The sequence below is a fragment of the Triticum dicoccoides genome, chromosome 3A (genome assembly GCF_002162155.2).
Source record: "Triticum dicoccoides isolate Atlit2015 ecotype Zavitan chromosome 3A, WEW_v2.0, whole genome shotgun sequence".
Taxonomy (NCBI): domain Eukaryota; kingdom Viridiplantae; phylum Streptophyta; class Magnoliopsida; order Poales; family Poaceae; genus Triticum; species Triticum dicoccoides.
Window position 1 is genome coordinate 519,054,255 of NC_041384.1, and position 19,506 is coordinate 519,073,760.

The window sequence follows — 19,506 nt, forward strand, 5'->3', positions numbered from 1 at the left end:
TATGTTTTAATTGGCAATCTAGCATCCACTCCAACTTTCGTTTCACTTCCTTTGATCCTACGAAGAGAGTACTTGCTCTAAATGATGTGCCGCTGCAAGAGCCGCCTATATTAATGAACCATGCTCTAAAAAGGTGGAACAACTTTGGCTATAGTAGTACTGTACTAGGTTAGTAGGTGACCTTGCACTTGGCTCTTCTCCTCTTCCGGAAGTCAAACAATAATGATGGTACTACTTCTGGCAATCTGACACCAAATGAACTGCTGCACGTCCACCGCTTGTAAGCAAAAGTTTCTCCTTCTGCTACGAGCCACCGCGCACGCGTTGGCGAGGGAGAAGGCGTAGTAAGCAAGCTTCTCGTCGTTCTGCGAGTTGACGGGACACATCAAAGTTACATATTTATTATTACCCTCCTCAAAAAGGCCGACCATGTCCATGGCTACCATCCCGTGCTCTGTCATTGAGTACGTGCACTATTCATGTGCCATCAAGGAGAAAAAATATTGTGTACTACTAGGTGCCATCGAAGTGCACGACTCACTTATGCACTGCATATCTCCCTTTTCTTGCATGACACGCCACCTTGATGCTAGATGTCCCGCGTGTCATGGAGGCATATAGTATGATTTTGTAAAATGCAGGCATATAGATGTCCCGCGTGTCACAACAGGATGAACAAAGCTCATGTCTTAAACGAAAGAGTGGAAGAACATAGATTCCCGACGACCGAGAAGGAGCTACAAACCTCGGGGTGGCGCGTCTGCGCTCGTAATATTTTATATTATTCTGCGATATAAAACCAACCAAATCTCTCCACATTCCTATACCATTCTTTTGTATGAGAATAACTTTGAACGTAAGCCATTGATTCACTCTATCCAATGGTCATAGTTGGAAAATCCAAACAAAACCAAGCATTGGATCAACTCTTTATTTGAGATCAACTCTTTTAGCACTTAGATTGTTGCCGCCTGCCCACCTAGCCAACCTATATATCCGCTCACGTGTGATGACCACAGGAGCTATCCACTCAGATTGTATGTTAAAAAAATAAAGGTCGATAACTAATGCGACACCTCAGGCCAACGCGGCCAGATCGCATTTTGCACGAGAAATTACACACCATGTTTCATTGACATGTGGTCCCATTCCAACATGTCAGTGAGATGACGGCGAGTCCTTTGTACAATTTCCGAAAGGACATGTAGGCCGGGGCACCTCTTCGTGTACCGTGGCAAACTGGCAACCGTCCACCGACTCTTCGCCTTTCCCTCTCGATTTGGAACTACTGTCGCACGCTCTTCCTCCCTCCTCCATTTGCCTTCACCCTTCCTTCTGCCATTGTTCGATCGTCTTCTCCATGGAGAAACAAGCCGGAAATGACCCCGTTATTCTTGGCCCAATCTGAAAGATGACATGGTGGGGAAACTCATTGATCGGTGCGACGTCATCACCTCGGCTAGCATGGCAGGTCCGTTCAAGAACATTCTCGACTCAACTAATAACATCATTAGTAGGAACCCAAGGGTCCAGGAGTGGTTTGATCTCCCCTATCTTCTTTGCCGTGACCTTGCTGACTGGCGCAGGGACGAGGGAAGCCTCGCCTTGTGCAAGTTGATGCCGCTTGATAATGATACGTATGATGTTAAGATGCCATCGCTTGAGGGAAAGGCTTGGGCAGGCGCAAATGGAGATTGGGTTGTTTATATTAGGTAAGCGAGTGGGAACTTGTGAATGTGTACACTCATCCCTAGGTTCCACTTCCAAGAATCTCAGACTACCCAGAGGTTGAGCACACCGGTATTCCACGCACGTTCAAATACGATCATGGTGACTGTCTTCTACGGAAGATAGCAATTTGTCGAGTTCCCAACCTCTCTTGGAATTACAGGAACTATGGAGTTGTTCCCGTCCTTCGTGGTTCGACTGGGTGGATATTGCTCAAAAATCAGTTTCTATACATGGATGTGTACTGTGATGCAATTGAGTAAGAGGGTCTTGTGTTTGCTGCCACCACTCGTGGCACTGCTTTTGCATGGGATCCTCGTAGTTTCAGTATGTTTGTCTTCCACTGTAATTATAATTGTTTCATCCACATGCATGCGAGTTAGCAAGTTTCCCTTATCTACTAATTAACCTTCTTCTTGTATTTCCAAGGTCTTGTGAACATTCCACCACCTATACTTGAAAATTTTATAACCAACGGGGAGATAACAATGGTGATGATCACGAGTGTCGGTGTCAAAACCGGCGGATCTCGGGTAGGGGGTCCCAAACTGTGCGTCTAGGCCGGATGGTAACAGGAGGCAAGGGACATGAAGTTTTACCCAGGTTCGGGCCCTCTTGATGGAGGTAAAACCCTACGTCCTGCTTGATTAATATTGATGATATGGGTAGTACAAGAGTAGATCTACCACGAGATCGGAGAGGCTAAACCCTAGAAGCTAGCCTACGGTATGATTGTTGTTCTGTATCTTGTCCTACGGACTAAAACCCTCCAGTTTATGTAGACACCGGAGAGGGTTAGGGTTACACAAAGTCGGTTACAATGGTAGGAGATCTACATATCCGTATCGCCAAGCTTGCCTTCCACGCCAAGGAAAGTCCCTTCCGGACACGGGACGAAGTCTTCAATCTTGTATCTTCATAATCCAGGAGTCCGGCTGAAGGTATAGTCCGACCATCCGGACACCCCCTAACCCAGGACTCCCTCAGTAGCCCCTGAACCAGGCTTCAATGACGACGAGTCCGGCGCACAGATTGTCTTCGGCATTGCAAGGCGGGTTCCTCCTCCAAGTACTTCATAGAAGATTTTGAACACAAAGATAGTGTCCGGCTCTGCAAAATAAGTTTCCACATATTGCCATAGAGAGAATAATATTTACACAAATCTAATCTGCTGACGTATTCCGTAGTGTGACATCGCACCACGGCAAAGCCTTTATTCGAATCGTTTTATTATCCCACCTCAGCGTGTCATGTGAGGCGGTTTCCTTGGCACGTCTTGTTAAAGCAGAGATCGTGTCCCCTTATTCCGGGATTCTCATCGATACGGGCGCGGGTAACCCAACCGCTTCTACTCCTAGACTATAGGCAAGTCCAAACGGCCATGGAGAGGACGCTTGATATTCACCCTCTTTATAAAGGGACAAGGCTTTTATTTTTTCCCTCCCATGCTCAATCGAATCCTTCCCCCACCTCAAGCTCAAACACCCAAAGTTCAGGTCAGGTGCCCTGAACCTTCAATCATGTCCGGATCTAGCCTTCAAGGCCGATGGATGCCTTCCTCCGTCACGGAAGAAGACATCAAAAAGTTGAGGGAGGCCAGATATCTGACCGCCGAGGTTTTGCATCGGCTGCCTTCCCGAGGGCAGGCTGTCCCCTCCCTCGAACCCAACGAGAACGTCGTGTTCGTCTCCCACTTCCTCCGAGGTCTAGGCCTTGCTCTGGATCCTTTCGTTAGGGGTTTGATGTTTTGTTACGGGCTAGATTTCCATGATCTAGCTCTGGACTCCTTTCTTCATATCACAACATTTATTGTCGTGTGTGAGGCCTTCCTCCGGGTTACCCCTCACTTTGGCATGTGGCTCAAGACCTTTGAAGTAAAGTCGAAGATGATCGAGGGGCAACATGCAGCGTGCGGAGGTGCCTCAATATGCAAGATGACGGGAGCTCCATGGCCCAAAGGTTCCATTCCAGAGGTGTCTGAATTGTGGCAACAGGAGTGGTTCTACACTACGGCTCCTAGAAGTGCCAAGTGGGCGGCCGCCCCTGTTTTCCGCTCGGGCCCTCCACCACAACTGATGTCATGGATCAGCAGATGTCTGAGCTGTGGTCCAGCCAAGGACGTGCCTATACTGCAAAGCCGCATTCGAGATCTCTTCAATGGAGATTTTAGTTTGGTTGCGGTAATACAAGTTATGCTGGTTCGTCAAGTCCAGCCTTGCAAACGCTGGCCCCTTCGCTTGTGGGAGTTCAATCCCAAGGGACCGCGTGTCATTCAAAATTTCCTCGGCCTGACGCACGAGGAGATGTACAAGTCATTCTTCGGACCTCAGGTAGAGTGTCCGGAAATCACCGAGGATGTGGGCCTGAGCAGTAACCGCGCCGCCAAACAGGTAAGAAATCTTCCAGCCGAACATACTATCTATCATTTGTTACGAAGTTATTTCTGAGAGTTTGCTTTTTGACCAGGACTGGTTAACAAAGGCGAAGTTGATTCGGTGTTCGGCCCCCCTCCCTGAGGGTTTGGACAATCCGATATTGGAAAAGATGCTCCAGGTCGCACCTTGCCCGGAGCCCTTGAAGGAAGATACTAGGGAGGATAATACAGGCGGACGCGGGCCCCCAACGCTGCCCATTCTAACCGAGGGAGCGAGCGTTTCATGAAGGAAGACGACCGGAGGAGGAAAAGGACTGCGCCCGGGGATTCGGAAGCCGAAGCTTCCAAATGGGAGAAGAAGTCTCCCACAGAGGGTCCTACTTGGGGGGTGCTTTTGCCGCACAAAGTCCGCGGGGGGGATCATGTAACACCCCGGATGTAATTTACCTAATATGTACTCTAATTCTTGCCGTTTCTGGTGCTAAGTTATTTTATTTCCTCGGGTTCGGGTTTTTGTCTCCGTGTGTTGTTGTCGTTGTCATGCATCTCATATCATGTCATCATGTGCATTGCATTTGCATACGTGTTCGCCTCATGCATCCGAGCATTTTCCCCGTTGTCCGTTTTGCATTCTGGCGCTCCTATCTCCTTCGGTGGTCCTTTCTACCTTCCTTTCGTGTGTGGGGGTTAAACATTTCCGGATTGGACCGAGACATGTCAAGCGGCCTTGGTTTACTACCGGTAGACCGCCTGTCAAGTTTCATACTATTTGGACTTCGTTTCATACTCCAACGGTTAACCAAGGGACCGAGAAGGCCTCATGTGTGTTGCAGCCCAACACCCTTCCAATTTGGCCCAAACCCACCAAAACCCTCTCCATCATCTAGAGCGTTCGATCACGATCGCGTGGCTGAAAACCGCACCTCATTTGGACTCTCCTAGCTCCTCCTATGCCTATAAATAGCACCCCCTTCGAAATTCTCGCTTCTCCTCTCCCGAAACCCTAGTCCCGCTCCTCTCCGCACGGCCGGACACGTCCGCCGGCTGCCGGACATTGTCCGCCGCTCGCCCGGACCAATCGCGTCGCGCCACGTGGGCAAGCGCGCCCACATCGCCTCCCCCTCCGCCGCCGGCCCGCCAGGCCCGCGCGGGGCCCTCCCTGGCCCACGCGCCTGCCGCCGCCTGTCTCCCGTGCCCGGCCGCGCGCCCCGCCACCAGTCGCCGTTCCCCGCCGCCTTGCCTCGCCGCCAGCCAGCAGGAGCTCGCCGGAGCCGCGAGCTCGCCGCCCCGCGCCCCCTCAGCGTCCCCGGTGGCCGGAGCCACCACCCGGCGCCGGATCCGGACGGGGAGAGGCCGGATCCACCTCTCCCTCGCCTCCCCGCCGCTTCTTCGAGCTCGCCAGAGCCACGAGCAGTTCGCCGGAGTTTGCTTCGGTTCGCGTGCCGAAGAACCCTAGATCTGGACGTGGTTGACTTTCCCCCTCTCCCCTATATTTTTTGCATTGTTCACAACATCGTAACTCTCTCTCCATAGCTCCTTTTTGGGCGTGTAGCATATCAAAATGTTCGTCTCAGAGGGTACATCATTTCATCTCATTGCATCATTTTCATTTGAGGTCATCTTAATGCCCGAAATGCTGTTGGAAGAGAGCTATTTGAGTTAATTGTCAGATCTACTGCACCAAATAGCTATGTCTTTTTTGCCATGATTATTGTGTGCATAATATGTCCCTGAGCTCTACATGTGTTTTGTTATATGCTTTGCCATCTTTACAGAGGTGCTATTCATGTATTTTTGTGACATGTGTGGTGACTAGCACAAGCTTGCAAAGTGGTGCATTCGTTAATGCTGATTTCAGGGACTTAGAATTTCTCCAAGTCCTTGATCTGTTTTTATCAATATGCCATATGTTCATGCTGTTTCCTAGTGATCCGTGCCTCTTTTGAGGATGATCAGTAAGGATGATTTGTTAATATTATGGTGCTTTGTCCATTCATGTCTTTGTTTGCAATTATGGAGCACCCTAGCTTGAGTCAATCGAGCTCTACTTTTGTCATTTCGTAATTCCTGGCAGATTGTCTACTTGTTAGCGATTTTGCCGAGGATGTTGTTGTTGATCCGTGCATGCTATGTTGTTGTTCTTGCCATGTCTAGCTTATATAATATGTATTCTTGATGGTTGTATGCTTACTTTGTCATGCCTTACTCTGTAGTGAGTGCATCGAGCTCGTAAACATGCCTACTCGTTAACATATTTGCATGCTCCAGTTTTTCACTAAGTGTGAGATCTGATTATGTTTTTGCCATGTTCACATGCTTGCAATTGTATTTTCTGATCCCTTTTGGCTCAAGGTCACTAAGGGACTTTTGTTAATCTCTTTGAGTAGCTCCACGCCATGCTTTGCTTTGCCAAGTTAGGTTCCTGTAGCATCTAGTTTTCATGCTCCAAAGTGTGCTACCTGATCTGAAATTCCAGGCTTGTGTTAATTTCACTAAGTCTGAAACGTGTTTACCGTTTGCACTTTTGCCATGCTTGTTTGAACCTGTTAATGGATGAATTGGCCGTAGCTCAGTGTTCATCTTTTGTTAAGCATTATGAGTGGATCCCTGCCATGTATTTTGTTGTCATGTTTGGGTGCTTTAGCATAATTATCTTGATGCATTTAGATGGCTACTTGTTGTTTATCGCAGACCGGTGCCATATTTGTTTTGCTTGCCATTTCCAAACCGTGCATCCGATTTCGGTGTTCTTTATATCGATTTCAACCGAAATCACCTCACCTTTCCAGTGGCACAATTGTATTTCCAAGTTGAGGCCAGGTTCTATCATTCCTTGCCAAATCTTGCATATGCATCACATATCGCATCCCGCATAGCATACCATGCTTGCATCATGTTGTTGGAGCTTTGCACGTGGTTGATTGTGTTCCTTTTGCTTGTTTGTCTTGTTTGGGTAGAGCCGGGAGACGAGTTCGCTAACGAGGAGCCCGTTGAGTTTGCTTTCGAGGATCCAGTCAACTCTGACAACTTTGCAGGCAAGATGATCATACCCTCGAAATCACTTCTATCTTTGCTTTGCTAGATGCTCGCTCTTTTGCTATGCCTATGCTACGATGCCTACCACTTTCTTATCATGCCTCCCAAATTGCCATGTCAAACCTCTAACCCACCATGTCCTAGCAAACCGTTGATTGGCTATGTTCCCGCTTTGCTCAGCCCCTCTTATAAGGTTGCTAGTTGCAGGTGAAGATTGGAGATCGTTCCTTGTTGGAACATTATTTTCTTGTTGGGATATCATTATATTATATTGTTATCTTAATGCATCTATATACTTGGTAAAGGGTGGAAGGTTCGGCCTTTTGCCTAGTGTTTTGTTCCACTCTTGCCGCCCTAGTTTCCATCATATCGGTGTTATGTTCCCGGATTTTGCGTTCCTTACGCGGTTGGGTGATAATGGGAACCCCTTGAAAGTCCGCCTTGAATAAAACTCCTCCAGCAATGCCCAACCTTGGTTTTACCATTTGACACCTAGCCTCTTTTTCCCTTGGGTTTCCGGAGCCCGAGGGTCATCTTATTTAAACCCCCTCGGGCCAGTGCTCCTCTAAGTGTTGGTCCGACCGAGCAGACTGCGGGGCCACCTCGGGGCAACTTGAGGTTTGGTTTTACTCGTAGGATGTCTCATATGAGTGTGCCCTGAGAACAAGATATGTGCAGCTCCTATCGGGATTTGTTGGCACATTCGGGCGGTGTTGCTGGATTTGTTTTAACTTGTCGGAGTTGTCTTGTAGAACCGGGATGCCGAGTCTGATCGGAATGTCTCGGGAGAAGGTATATCCTTCGTTGACAATGAGAGCTTGTCATGGGCTAAGTTGGGACTCCCCTACAGGGATTTGAACTTTCGAAAGTCATGCCCGCGGTTATGGGCAGATGGGAATTTATTAATGTCCGGTTGTAGATAACTTGAACCTTAACTTAATTAACATGAATCAACCGTGTGTGTTACCGTGATGGTCTCTTCTCGGCGGAGTCCGAGAAGTGAACACGGTGTTGGAGTAATGTTTGCCGTAGGTTGTTCTCTAGTTCTTCGTTCGCGCTTTGCTTTCTCTTCTCGCTCTCTTTTGCGAACAGGTTAGCCACCATATATGCTAGTCGCTTGCTGCAGCTCCACATATTACCTTGCCTTACCTATAAGCTTAAATAGTCTTGATCGCGAGGATGCGAGATTGCTGAGTCCCTGTGGCTCACAGATTACTTCAAAACCAGATGCAGGGCCCGATGAGTCTGTTCCAGATGATGCGCTTGAGCTCAAGTGGGAGTTCGACGAAGACTCACGCCGTTACTATGTGTCTTTCCCTGATGATCAGTAGTGGTGCCCAGTTGGGGCGATCGGGACCATGTCGCATGTTGGGGTTGATCTTTTATTTTGGTACCGTAGTCGGACCATGATTGTACTGGTTGATGTAATGCTATTTATGTACTTTGTTTGACGTGGTGAGTGTAAGCCAACTATGTACCTTCCCCCTTATTATCTATTTACATGGGTTGTTGTGAAGATTACCTTACTTGCGACATTGCTTTCAATGCGGTTATGCCTCTAAGTCGTGCTCCGACACGTAGGAGATATAGCCGCATCGAGGGCGTTACAAGTTGGTAAACAGAGTCTTCCCCGACCTTAGGAGCCCCCACTACTTGATCGTTATTAGCAACCATTGTTGAGTCTAGAAAAAAATGTTTTGAGTCATTTAGGAATTATATATCGGAGAGTTTAGGAATTCTTTTTACTCCCCAGTCCCTTCATCGCTCTGGTAAGGCATCATGACGTAGAGTTTTGACTCTTCTCTTCTCAAATTTCACTAAAAGAATTTAGGATCACGCGGGTATCTTGGAATCGTTCCAATGGATTTGTGACGAGAACATTGTTCTTGGTGCCTCCTGTCATTTAGGGGTTGTGGCAGTGTCCCGGGGAGTTGAGCTCCGAGGTGTTGTCGTCACAATTTTATCGTTGCAATTCTGGAATACCTGAGTTTAGTTCGCCGACATCGAAAATCTCTTTTATGCAGTTGTTAGTGAGATAACCTCGACGCCACCCAGTACTGGGGCGGGAGTTCGGGAGTATTGCCATAACTTGTATAACAGATGCTTTTCGAAGGTTGAGGTAGAGGATTTCCGGAGTTTTTCTTGGTTATGTGTTGAAGGATGGATATAGCTGGATGTAGGATTTGCTAGATTTGGGTGAGATATTATGCTTCCCCTGTATCCCCAACACCTGATTGCATAACCGGAAAGGTTCGGGAGTTTCATAGGTGGGAATTCTTGTAGCTCTAGTTCTTCTTCCACGGATATTTGGTTTGAGATTGGGTGATCTTTACCGAGTATTCCTTCTTGTTCCGTACCTTGTTGATTTTATTCCTCTACCTAAATTCTAAGTGGCTTCTCAATTTATGGATATGTGACCATTTCTATTGGAATGCATTCGTTCATTTTGTTTGGATGTGAAGACTATATGTTGCAATTTCTACCCGTTGGAATCAGCTTCAATTTTTGTCTATCAATGTGCTAATGGATGTCAGCCTCTTCAGGATGGCTCCTCCAACGCGCACGACTCCGAATCCTGATCCACCACCACCACCTCCACCTCCGGAGGCAAGGCAAGCTGTGATGGTCGCTACCAATGCAAACACGTAGTTGATCATGCAAATTCTTCAAGAGCGCAACCAAGCGAACCAAGGCAACCAAGGCAACCAGGGCAACAATCAGAATCACTTTGCTACACTCAACCAGTTCCTTGCTAACCAGCCAAAGACCTTCAGCAATTGTGTTGAGGCAACTGATGCTGACGATTGGCTTGTGGACTTGTGCAAGCATTTCGAGTGTAGTAACGTCAGGCCTGAGGACTTTGTCAAGTTCGCTTCCTTCCAACTCAAAGACCAAGCTGCAGAATGGTTCCAGCAGTACAAAGATTCTAGAGGAGGCCGTGGGATTACCTGGGATGAATTCCGCCAAGACTTCAAAGCTCATCATATTCCTCAGAGCGTGGTTGAAAGCAAGCGTGAGGAATTCCGCAACCTGAAGCAAGGCTCTTTGTCTGTCTATGACTACAACAAGTTGTTTTAGAAGCTCGCCCGCTTTGCTAAGCAGGACGTCCCTGACGAGAAGAGCATGATATACCAGTTCAGGGGTGGTCTCAGAGAAGAAATCCAGCTAGCTCTTGTCCTCTTTGAGCCCTTGAGGTACGATGAGTTCTACAACATGGCATTGAAGCAAGAGGCTGCTCAACTGAAGTGTGATGCTTCCAAGAAGCGAGTCAGAGATGCTACTCATTCTTCCTCTACTCAAGTGGCCAAGCAGCAGAAGTATTGGCTTCCTCCTCCTCCATTCCGTCAGCCGTATCAACAGAAGAGCAAAGGTGGCAATGGATCTTCCCACCCACCGAACACTGGCTTTCAGAACAAGACTTCGTCTCAAGCTCCAAGATCGAGTGCTCCGTATCACCGCCCGCTTTCAGAGGTCACGTGCAAAAGTGCCAACAGAAGGGTCACTATGCCAACAAATGCTTCAACCAGAGGCGTCTTCCTCCTCCTCCTGTGAGATCGGCAAGTACAACTGTGGTCAAGCATAACCCGAAGCACGCCAAGGTCAACTTGATGAATGCAACTCAGGCAAAGGACTCGTCAGATGTCATCATGGGTAACCTTCCTGTTAACGATGTTCCTGCAAAAGTACTTTTTTATACTGGTGCATCGCATTCTTTCTTGTCATGCCCATTTGCATCGAAGCACAATGTTGATACTGAGGTCATGCCCAAAGTCATGCAAGTTGTTTCTCCCGGCAAGCTTTTGACTTCTAGTTTGGTTGCTCCCGATATATCTATCACGTTGGGCGACTACAAGTTTCTTTCTTCTCCGGTGGTTCTTGGCAACTCAGATATTGATCTTATTCTCGGAATGGATTGGCTTTCTAAGCACAAGGTGCATCTTGATTGTGCTGCCAGGCAGATTCAATTGACTCATTCGTTTGAGGATGTAATTGTCTTTGCCGCTCGAGATGATACCATCCGTCTGTTTTCTCTCAATGAGAAGGGTGAACTGGATGCCATCTCGCAAATTCCAGTCGTTTGCGAATATCAAGACGTCTTTCCAGAAGAGCTTCCAGGAATGCCTCTGCACCAGCCAGTTGAATTCGTCATCGATCTTGAGCCTGCCACGAAACCGGTTTGCAAACGTCCTTACAAGCTCGGACCTGAAGAGTTGAAGGAGCTAAAGAAGCAACTCGATATTCAAGAGCGAATGGGTCTCATCCGACCTAGTTCTTCTCCGTGGAGTGGTGGAGTTCTTTTTGTGAAGAAGAAGGATGGAATGGACCGACTTTGTGTTGACTACCGTCCATTGAACAAGAAGACTATCAAGAACAAATACCCACTTCCCAACATCAATGAGCTGTTCGATCAACTCAAAGGTGCCCAAGTATTCTCCAAGCTTGATCTCCGTATGGGTTATCACCAGATTCGAATCCATGAGCAAGATATTCCCAAGACAGCTTTCAGAACAAGCTATGGTTCATATGAATACACTGTCATGTCTTTTGGCCTCGTCAACGCTCCTCCGACTTTCTCTCGCATGATGAACTTCATCTTCAACGCCTACACAAACGACTTCGTTTTGGTCTATCTCGACGACATTCTGGTCTTTTCGAAGAACAAGGAAGATCATGCCAAGCACTTGCGTTTGGTGCTCGATAAGCTCAGGGAACATCAGTTCTACGCCAAGTTCTCAAAGTGCGAGTTTTGGCTCGATGAGGTTCTATATCTTGGGCATATCATCTCTGCCAAGGGCATTGCAGTGAATCCTGAGAAGGTGTCTGCAATTATGAATTGGGAACCACCTCAGAACGTGAAGCAACTCCGTAGCTTCCTCGGGCTCGCAAGCTACTGTCGAAGGTTCGTTGAGAACTTTTCAAAGATCGTGAAGCCTCTTTCAAACCTTCTCCAGAAGCACGTCAAGTACGTTTGGTCTCCGGAATGTGACATCGCTTTCAACACCTTGAAAGAGAAATTGGTCACTGCTCCAGTTCTGACTCCTCCTGATGAATCCAAACCGTTCGAGGTCTTCTGCGATGCCTCTCTTCAAGGTCTTGGTGCACTGTTGATGCAAGAGAAGAAAGTTGTGGCTTATACCTCTCGCCAGTTGAAGCCCAACGAGAAGAACTACCCCACTCATGACCTCAAGTTGGCGGTAGTTGTACACGCTCTTTTGACTTGGAGACATCTCTTACTGGGAAGAAAAGTGGACATCTTCACTGACCACAAGAGTCTCAAGTACATTTTCACTCAGCCTAATCTCAACCTCAGGCAGACTCATTGGGTCGAAATGATTCAAAAGTATAATCTGAGTATCGAGTATACTCCAGGCAAGGCCAATGTGATTGCTGACGCTTTGAGCAGGAAGGCTTATTGCAACAGTCTGATTCTCAAGCCTTACCAACCGAGCTTTGTGAAGCTTTCCGCAAACTCAATCTGCAAGTTGTTCCTCAAGGTTTCCTCGCCAACCTTCAAGTCTCTCCTACCTTAGAAGACCAGATTCGCCAGGCTCAGCTTCTTGATGCTATGGTGAAGAAGGTGAAGATTGGGATTGCCAAGAGCCAACCCAAGTACAAGTGCTACCGCCTTGATGACAAGGATACTCTCTTCTTCGAGGATCATATTGTTGTGCCCAAAGGTGACCTTCGTAAAGTGATCATGAATGAGGCTCACAATTCACTCCTCTCCATCCACCCTGGGAGTACGAAGATGTATCAGGACCTCAAGCAAGCTTATTGGTGGACTCGAATGAAGCGAGATATTGCTCAGTTCGTGAATGAGTGTGATGTCTGCAGAAGAGTGAAGGCAGAACACCAAAGGCCAGCTGGTCTCCTCCAACCTCTTGCCATTCCAGAATGGAAGTTTGACCACATTGATATGGACTTCGTGACTGGGTTTCCAAAGTCCAAGCGTGGTAATGATGCTATATTCGTTGTCATCGACAAACTCACTAAAGTGGCTCACTTTCTGCCTATCAAAGAGTCTATCACTGTAGCTCAATTGGCGGAGCTGTATACCTCTCGAATTGTCTCGCTGCATGGTATTCCACAGGTGATCTCTTCAGACCGTGGCATCATCTTTACCTCCAAGTTTTGGGATTTTTTTCAGAAGGCCATGGGCACCAACATCCGCTTCAGCACAGCTTTCCATCCTCAAACTAGCAGTCAAGTTGAGCGTGTCAATCAGATTCTTGAAGATCTGCTCAGGGCTTGTGTGATATCCTTCGACATGAAGTGGGAAGATTGTCTTCCATACGCCGAATTCTCCTACAACAACAATTTTCAAGCAAGTTCGGGCAAGGCCCCATTCGAAATTCTGTATGGCAGGAAGTGTCGTACTCCACTCAACTGGTCAAAAACCGGTGAACGTCAACTTCTTGGAAATGACTTGATCACAGAGGCAGAGGAGATGTGCAAAGTCATTCGTGATGACCTCAAAGCAGCGCAATCGCGCCAGAAGAGCTACTATGATAGTAAGCATCGTGATTTCGCTTTCGAGATCAGAGATCATGTTTACCTCCGCGTCTCTCCAATGAAAGGTACTCGTCGCTTCGGTATCAAAGGGAAGCTTGCCCCTAGATACGTGGGTCCTTTCAAGATCGTTAGCAAGAGAGGCGATCTCGCCTATCAACTCGAGCTTCCTTCAAACTTTGCAAATGTGCACGACGTGTTCCATATCTCTCATCTCCGCAAGTGCTTCAAGACTCCTGACCGCACCGTCAACTTCGAAGACATTGATCTCCAAGAAGATCTCTCTTATCATGAGCACCCCGTTGCTATTCTTGAAGAGACTGAACGCAAGACTTGCAATAAGTCAATCAAATTCCTCAAAGTCAAGTGGTCACACCATTCTGACCGTGAAGCCACTTGGGAACGTGAGGATCACCTCCGTTCTGAGTATCCGGCGTTCTTCCAGTCCTAGATCTCGGGACGAGATCCTTTCATAGTGGTGGAGTGTTGTAACACCCCAGATGTAATTTACCTAATATGTACTCCAACTCTTGCCGTTTCCGCCGCTAAGTTATTTTATTTCCTCGGGTTCGGGTTTTTGTCTCCGTGTGTTGTTGTCGTTGTCATGCATCTCATATCATGTCATCATGTGCATTGCATTTGCATACGTGTTCGCCTCATGCATCCGAGCAGTTTCCCCGTTGTCTGTTTTGCATTCCGGCGCTCCTATCTCCTCCGGTGGACCTTTCTACCTTCCTTTCGTGTGTGGGGGTTAAACATTTCCGGATTGGACCGAGACTTGTCAAGCGGCCTTGGTTTACTACCGGTAGACAGCCTGTCAAGTTTCGTACCATTTGGACTTCGTTTCATACTCCAACGGTTAACCGAGGACCGAGAAGGCCTCATGTGTATTGCAGACCAACACCCTTCCAATTTGGCCCAAACCCACGAAAACCCTCTCCATCATCTAGAGCGTTCGATCACGATTGCGTGGCTGAAAACTGCACCTCATTTGGACTCTCCTAGCTCCTCCTATGCCTATAAATAGCACCCCCTCCGAAATTCTCGGTTCTCCTCTCCCGAAACCCTAGTCCCGCTCCTCTCCGCGCGGCCGGACACGTCCGCCGGCCGCCGGACATTGTCCGCCGCTCGCCCAGACCAATCGCGTCGCGCCACGTGGGCAAGCGCGCCCACATCGCCTCCCCCTCCGCCGCCGGCCTGCCAGGCCCGCGCGGGGCCCTCCCCGTCCCGCGCGCCCGCCGTCGCGTGACTCCCGCGCCCGGCCGCGCGCCCCGCCACCCGGCTTCGCTCGCTGCCGCCTGTCGCCGTTCCCCGCCGCCTTGCCTCGCCGCCAGCCAGCAGGAGCTCGCCGCCCCGCGCCCCCTCAGCGTCCCCGGTGGCCGGAGCCGCCACCCGCCGCCAGATCCGGACGGGGAGAGGCCGGATCCGCCTCTCCCTCGCCTCCCCGCCGCTTCTTCGAGCTCGCCGGATCCGTGAGCAGTTCGCTGGAGTTTGCCTTGGTTCACGTGCCGAAGAACCCTAGATCTGGACGTGGTTGACTTTCCCCCTCTCCCCTATATTTTTTGCATAGTTCACAACATTGTAACTCTCTCTATGTAGCTCCGTTTTGGGCGTGTAGCATATCAAAATGTTCGTCTCAGAGGGTACATCATTTCATCTCATTGCATCATTTTCATTTGAGCTCATTTTGATGCCCGAAATGCTGTTGGAAGAGAGCTATTTGAGTTAATTGTCAGATCTGCTGCACCAAATAGCTATTTGTCTTTTTTGCCATGATTATTGTGTCCATGATATGCCCCTGAGCTCTACATGTGTTTTGTTATATGCTTTTCCATCTTTACAGAGGTGCTATTCATGTATTTTTGTGACATGTGTGGTCTCAGAGGGTATATTATATTGTTATCTTAATGCATTTATATACTTGGTAAAGGGTGGATGGCTCGGCCTTTTGCCTAGTGTTTTGTTCCACTCTTGCCGCCCTAGTTTCCGTCATATCGGTGTTATGTTCCCGGATTTTGCGTTCCTTACGCGGTTGGGTGATAATGGGAACCCCTTGACAGTCCGCCTTGAATAAAACTCCTCCAGCAATGCCCAACCTTGGTTTTACCATTTGCCACCTAGCCTCTTTTTCCCTTGGGTTTCCGGAGCCCGAGGGTCATCTTATTTAAACCCCCCGGGCCAGTGCTCCTCTGAGTGTTGGTCCGACCGAGCAGACTGCGGGACAACCTCGGGGCAACTTGAGGTTTGGTTTTACTTGTAGGATGTCTCATCTGAGTGTGCCCTGAGAACGAGATATGTGCAGATCCTATCGGGATTTGTCGGCACATTCGGGCGGTGTTGCTGGATTTCTTTTAACTTGTCGGAGTTGTCTTGTAGAACCGGGATGCCGAGTCTGATCGGAATGTCTCGGGAGAAGGTATATCCTTCGTTGACCGTGAGAGCTTGTCATGGGCTAAGTTGGGACTCCCCTACAGGGATTTGAACTTTCGAAAGTCGTGCCCGCGGTTATGGGCAGATGGGAATTTGTTAATGTCCGGTTGTAGATAACTTGAACCTTAACTTAATTAACATGAATCAACCATGTGTGTTACCGTGATGGTCTCTTCTCGGCGGAGTCCGGGAAGTGAACACGGTGTTGGAGTAATGTTTGACGTAGGTTGTTCTCTAGTTCTTCGTTCACGCTTTACTTTCTCTTCTCGCTCTCTTTTGCGAACAGGTTAGCCACCATATATGCTAGTCGCTTGCTGCAGCCCCACATATTACCTTGCCTTACCTATAAGCTTAAATAGTCTTGATCGCGAGGGTGTGAGATTGCTGAGTCCCTGTGGCTCACAGATTACTTCAAAACTAGATGCAGGGCCCAATGACTCCGTTCCAGATGATGCGCTTGAGCTCAAGTGGGAGTTCGACGAAGACTCACGCTGTTACTATGTGTCTTTCCCTGATGATCAGTAGTGGTGCCCAGTTGGGGCGATCGGGACCATGTCGCATGTTGGGGTTGATCTTTTATTTTGATACCATAGTCGGACCATGATTGTACTGGTTGATGTAATGCTATTTATGTACTTTGTTTGACGTGGCGAGTGTAAGCCAACTATGTACCTTCCCCCTTATTATCTATTTACATGGGTTGTTGTGAAGATTACCTTACTTGCGACATTGCTTTCAATGCGGTTATGCCTCTAAGTCATGCTCCGACACGTAGGAGATATAGCCGCATCGAGAGCGTTACAAATCAATTCTCCAGCGAGTCGTAAGTGACCCGAAATACTTTAATAGTACAGGTATGCCATCTTTTTCTTCTGAGAAAATAACCACCGCTTATATCTTTGTAGTTCGGGCCTTAGCCCCTCTCAAATGAGCTCGTCTTCGGGGGATCTTCTTCCAGAGATGATGGAGAGCGAAACGCCTCCTCCGGACTCCTTTGCTCTGGAAGCGGGTGACCCCGAAGTGTCGTCGTGGAGGGCCTCTCCGAGTTCGGTGAGGCCATAAGATAATCCCATTGATTCCCGAAGCTCCTAGTGTCCGGCTCCCGAAGAGAGCAGACAAAAGAGTCCGGCACTGTCTGGTGTGCGATCGGATGTTCTGAGGGAGTTGGTGGGGTGAGCGGCCATCTCAGATGAACACCGTGTGCTGATGAATACAGTGATGGAGAGAATCTCGTCCGCCGAAAGCAGATTGCATGAAGCTTTTATGAGTCTACTGACAGGCTTTGAGGTACGTAAAATAATGTATGATAGTCCTGCACATGCTAGGTGTGCCCTGTGTAGGTAGTAGCCCCCGAGACTCTGGTTGTCGTCGGAAACGACGACGAACAGAGGATCATATTCCCAGGTAATAACCATATTGCCTCTATGTGCAGGTGATGGAAGCTCCGGTGGCTAGCCGGACTAGCGAGTTTTCCCATTTAAAACGGCAGTTGGATGCGGCAGACGCCGACATCGAGCTTGTTAACAAAAGGCTTGACGAGGCACAGGGTAAGTGTCATTATCTGGTAAATGCCACATAGTAACAGCAGCATGATGCCAGTATCTTTAATATGTTGTGACTGCAGATGGAGCTGCCACTGTTGAAGCCTTGCGGGCAGAACTTGCCCGAGCCAAGGAATAAGCGAGTGGTAATGCGGCTGCTTTGAAGGCGACCGAAGAGTTGAAAGCCGAGAAGGCCGCGCATGGCGAGAGCCGAGATAAGATGGCCAAGATGGCCATAGAATTAAAAGCCGCCGCCGACCATTGCCGAGTTCTTGAAAAGGAAAACCTAGCGAAGGCATCGGACCTTGAGAAGGCTGCTGTGACGAGAAAAGACATCCGCTCTGCTATGAGGGCGAAGGAGGAGCTGCGGGAAGCCGGGGATATTGTAGCTGGGAAATCCTTTATGTTGCGGAGGAAGTTCGGAGATCCACGGTATGCCCCTCTGGATCGGCTGTGGAGTTCGGAGAATGTGTATATGGATTTGGCGGCGAGCGCTGCCGATGCGACCAAGTACTTCCAGGGTCAGACGAACCCTGAAGTGGACCAGCTGTTTTGGACACAATTCCATTCTCCCGAGCATCCGCTTTCATTGACTGACCAATTAGCCGAATGGGCCGAACTGCATAGGTTGTCCGGACTCGCCATGAGGTCTGTTGTGGATCAGCTATCGCCGGAAAGGCCAAAACCGAACAACTATTTCAGCTTGGTGCAACAGTTCCTTGACGTGGTGCCGCGCATTAATGCAATGAAGAGGTCGGCGTGCATAGAGGGCTCACGGATGGCCTTTGCCCGTGTTAAAGCATACTGGGCGGAGATGGATGCTACCACTGTTGCAGCGCGGGATTCGGCCATAGGCCGAATGGCTGCTGAGCACTACTTTGAAGAAGTTCTTGAGGGTGCTCGTTTGATAGAGACCCAGTGCTCAAAAAACATTATGTTTGAGTGATATGTAATCTCATTGTAAGCGAAATGCTTTTATAAATTTTTATAAGGCTATTTTTATACTTTTGCCTGAAAGTAATATGATGCCTCCTGGGCGGCCATTTATGTATACATGTGTATAACCTGAAAGATTGCAGCCGTCGGCTTCAACCCCCACGCATATAATGTGAAGGTGCTCGCAAAAAACACGCGTTCACACTTAACCCAACGTCTTGGTCCTATTAAGGAGGTGATAGCGGAGCGAGCGACGCAACCGGACTATAATGCTTTAGCACTTTCACTTAGCCATAGGTGTTCGACAGTGGGGCTACTAGATAGCCCATGGTGGCTCTGCACTCTCCTGATCCCGGGGTGCGTACATGACTGGCCGGAAAATGACCCTTCGTTAAGGTGGAGGAATTCTAACATTCCAACAGGTCATCGAGTGGTTGACCAGTCTCACGCTATATCATGACAGTCAGTTTTCGGCTTTCTCTACTGAGGTGCTCGTCCGGATGAACCAGAGCACAATCGCAGTAGTTCTCCTGGTGCTACCTTAGCCGGTAAAGCGGAACGTAAGGCACCAAAACACAGGAGCCGGGCAAACCCAACATTTGACCAAAAACAAGGTATTCGGTCTTTGTGGTATAAACCGGGCCTAAATAATAGCCTTTGTAAGAAGCCCCTTGTGTCCAGGTACGTGCATTGTTCTGGCGTGGCCACATGCCAAGACGTCAGCATCCTTCTCAACGGTGGATATGTATCAACAAGAGACAGTAAAAAAGGTTTACACAGGGTCTTAATCTAAAAAGAATCCTTGGAGCGGGTCCCTGCTGCATGTCTGCGCCTGTGTCTCCGTTGTGCCGTATCCTGGACGGGTGTAGTACGATGATCGTCTGTAAAAGAGAGGAATTTAGGTGAAAAAGTTGTCGTGCAAAAAGATAGCTTTTAAAGAAACCATGTATA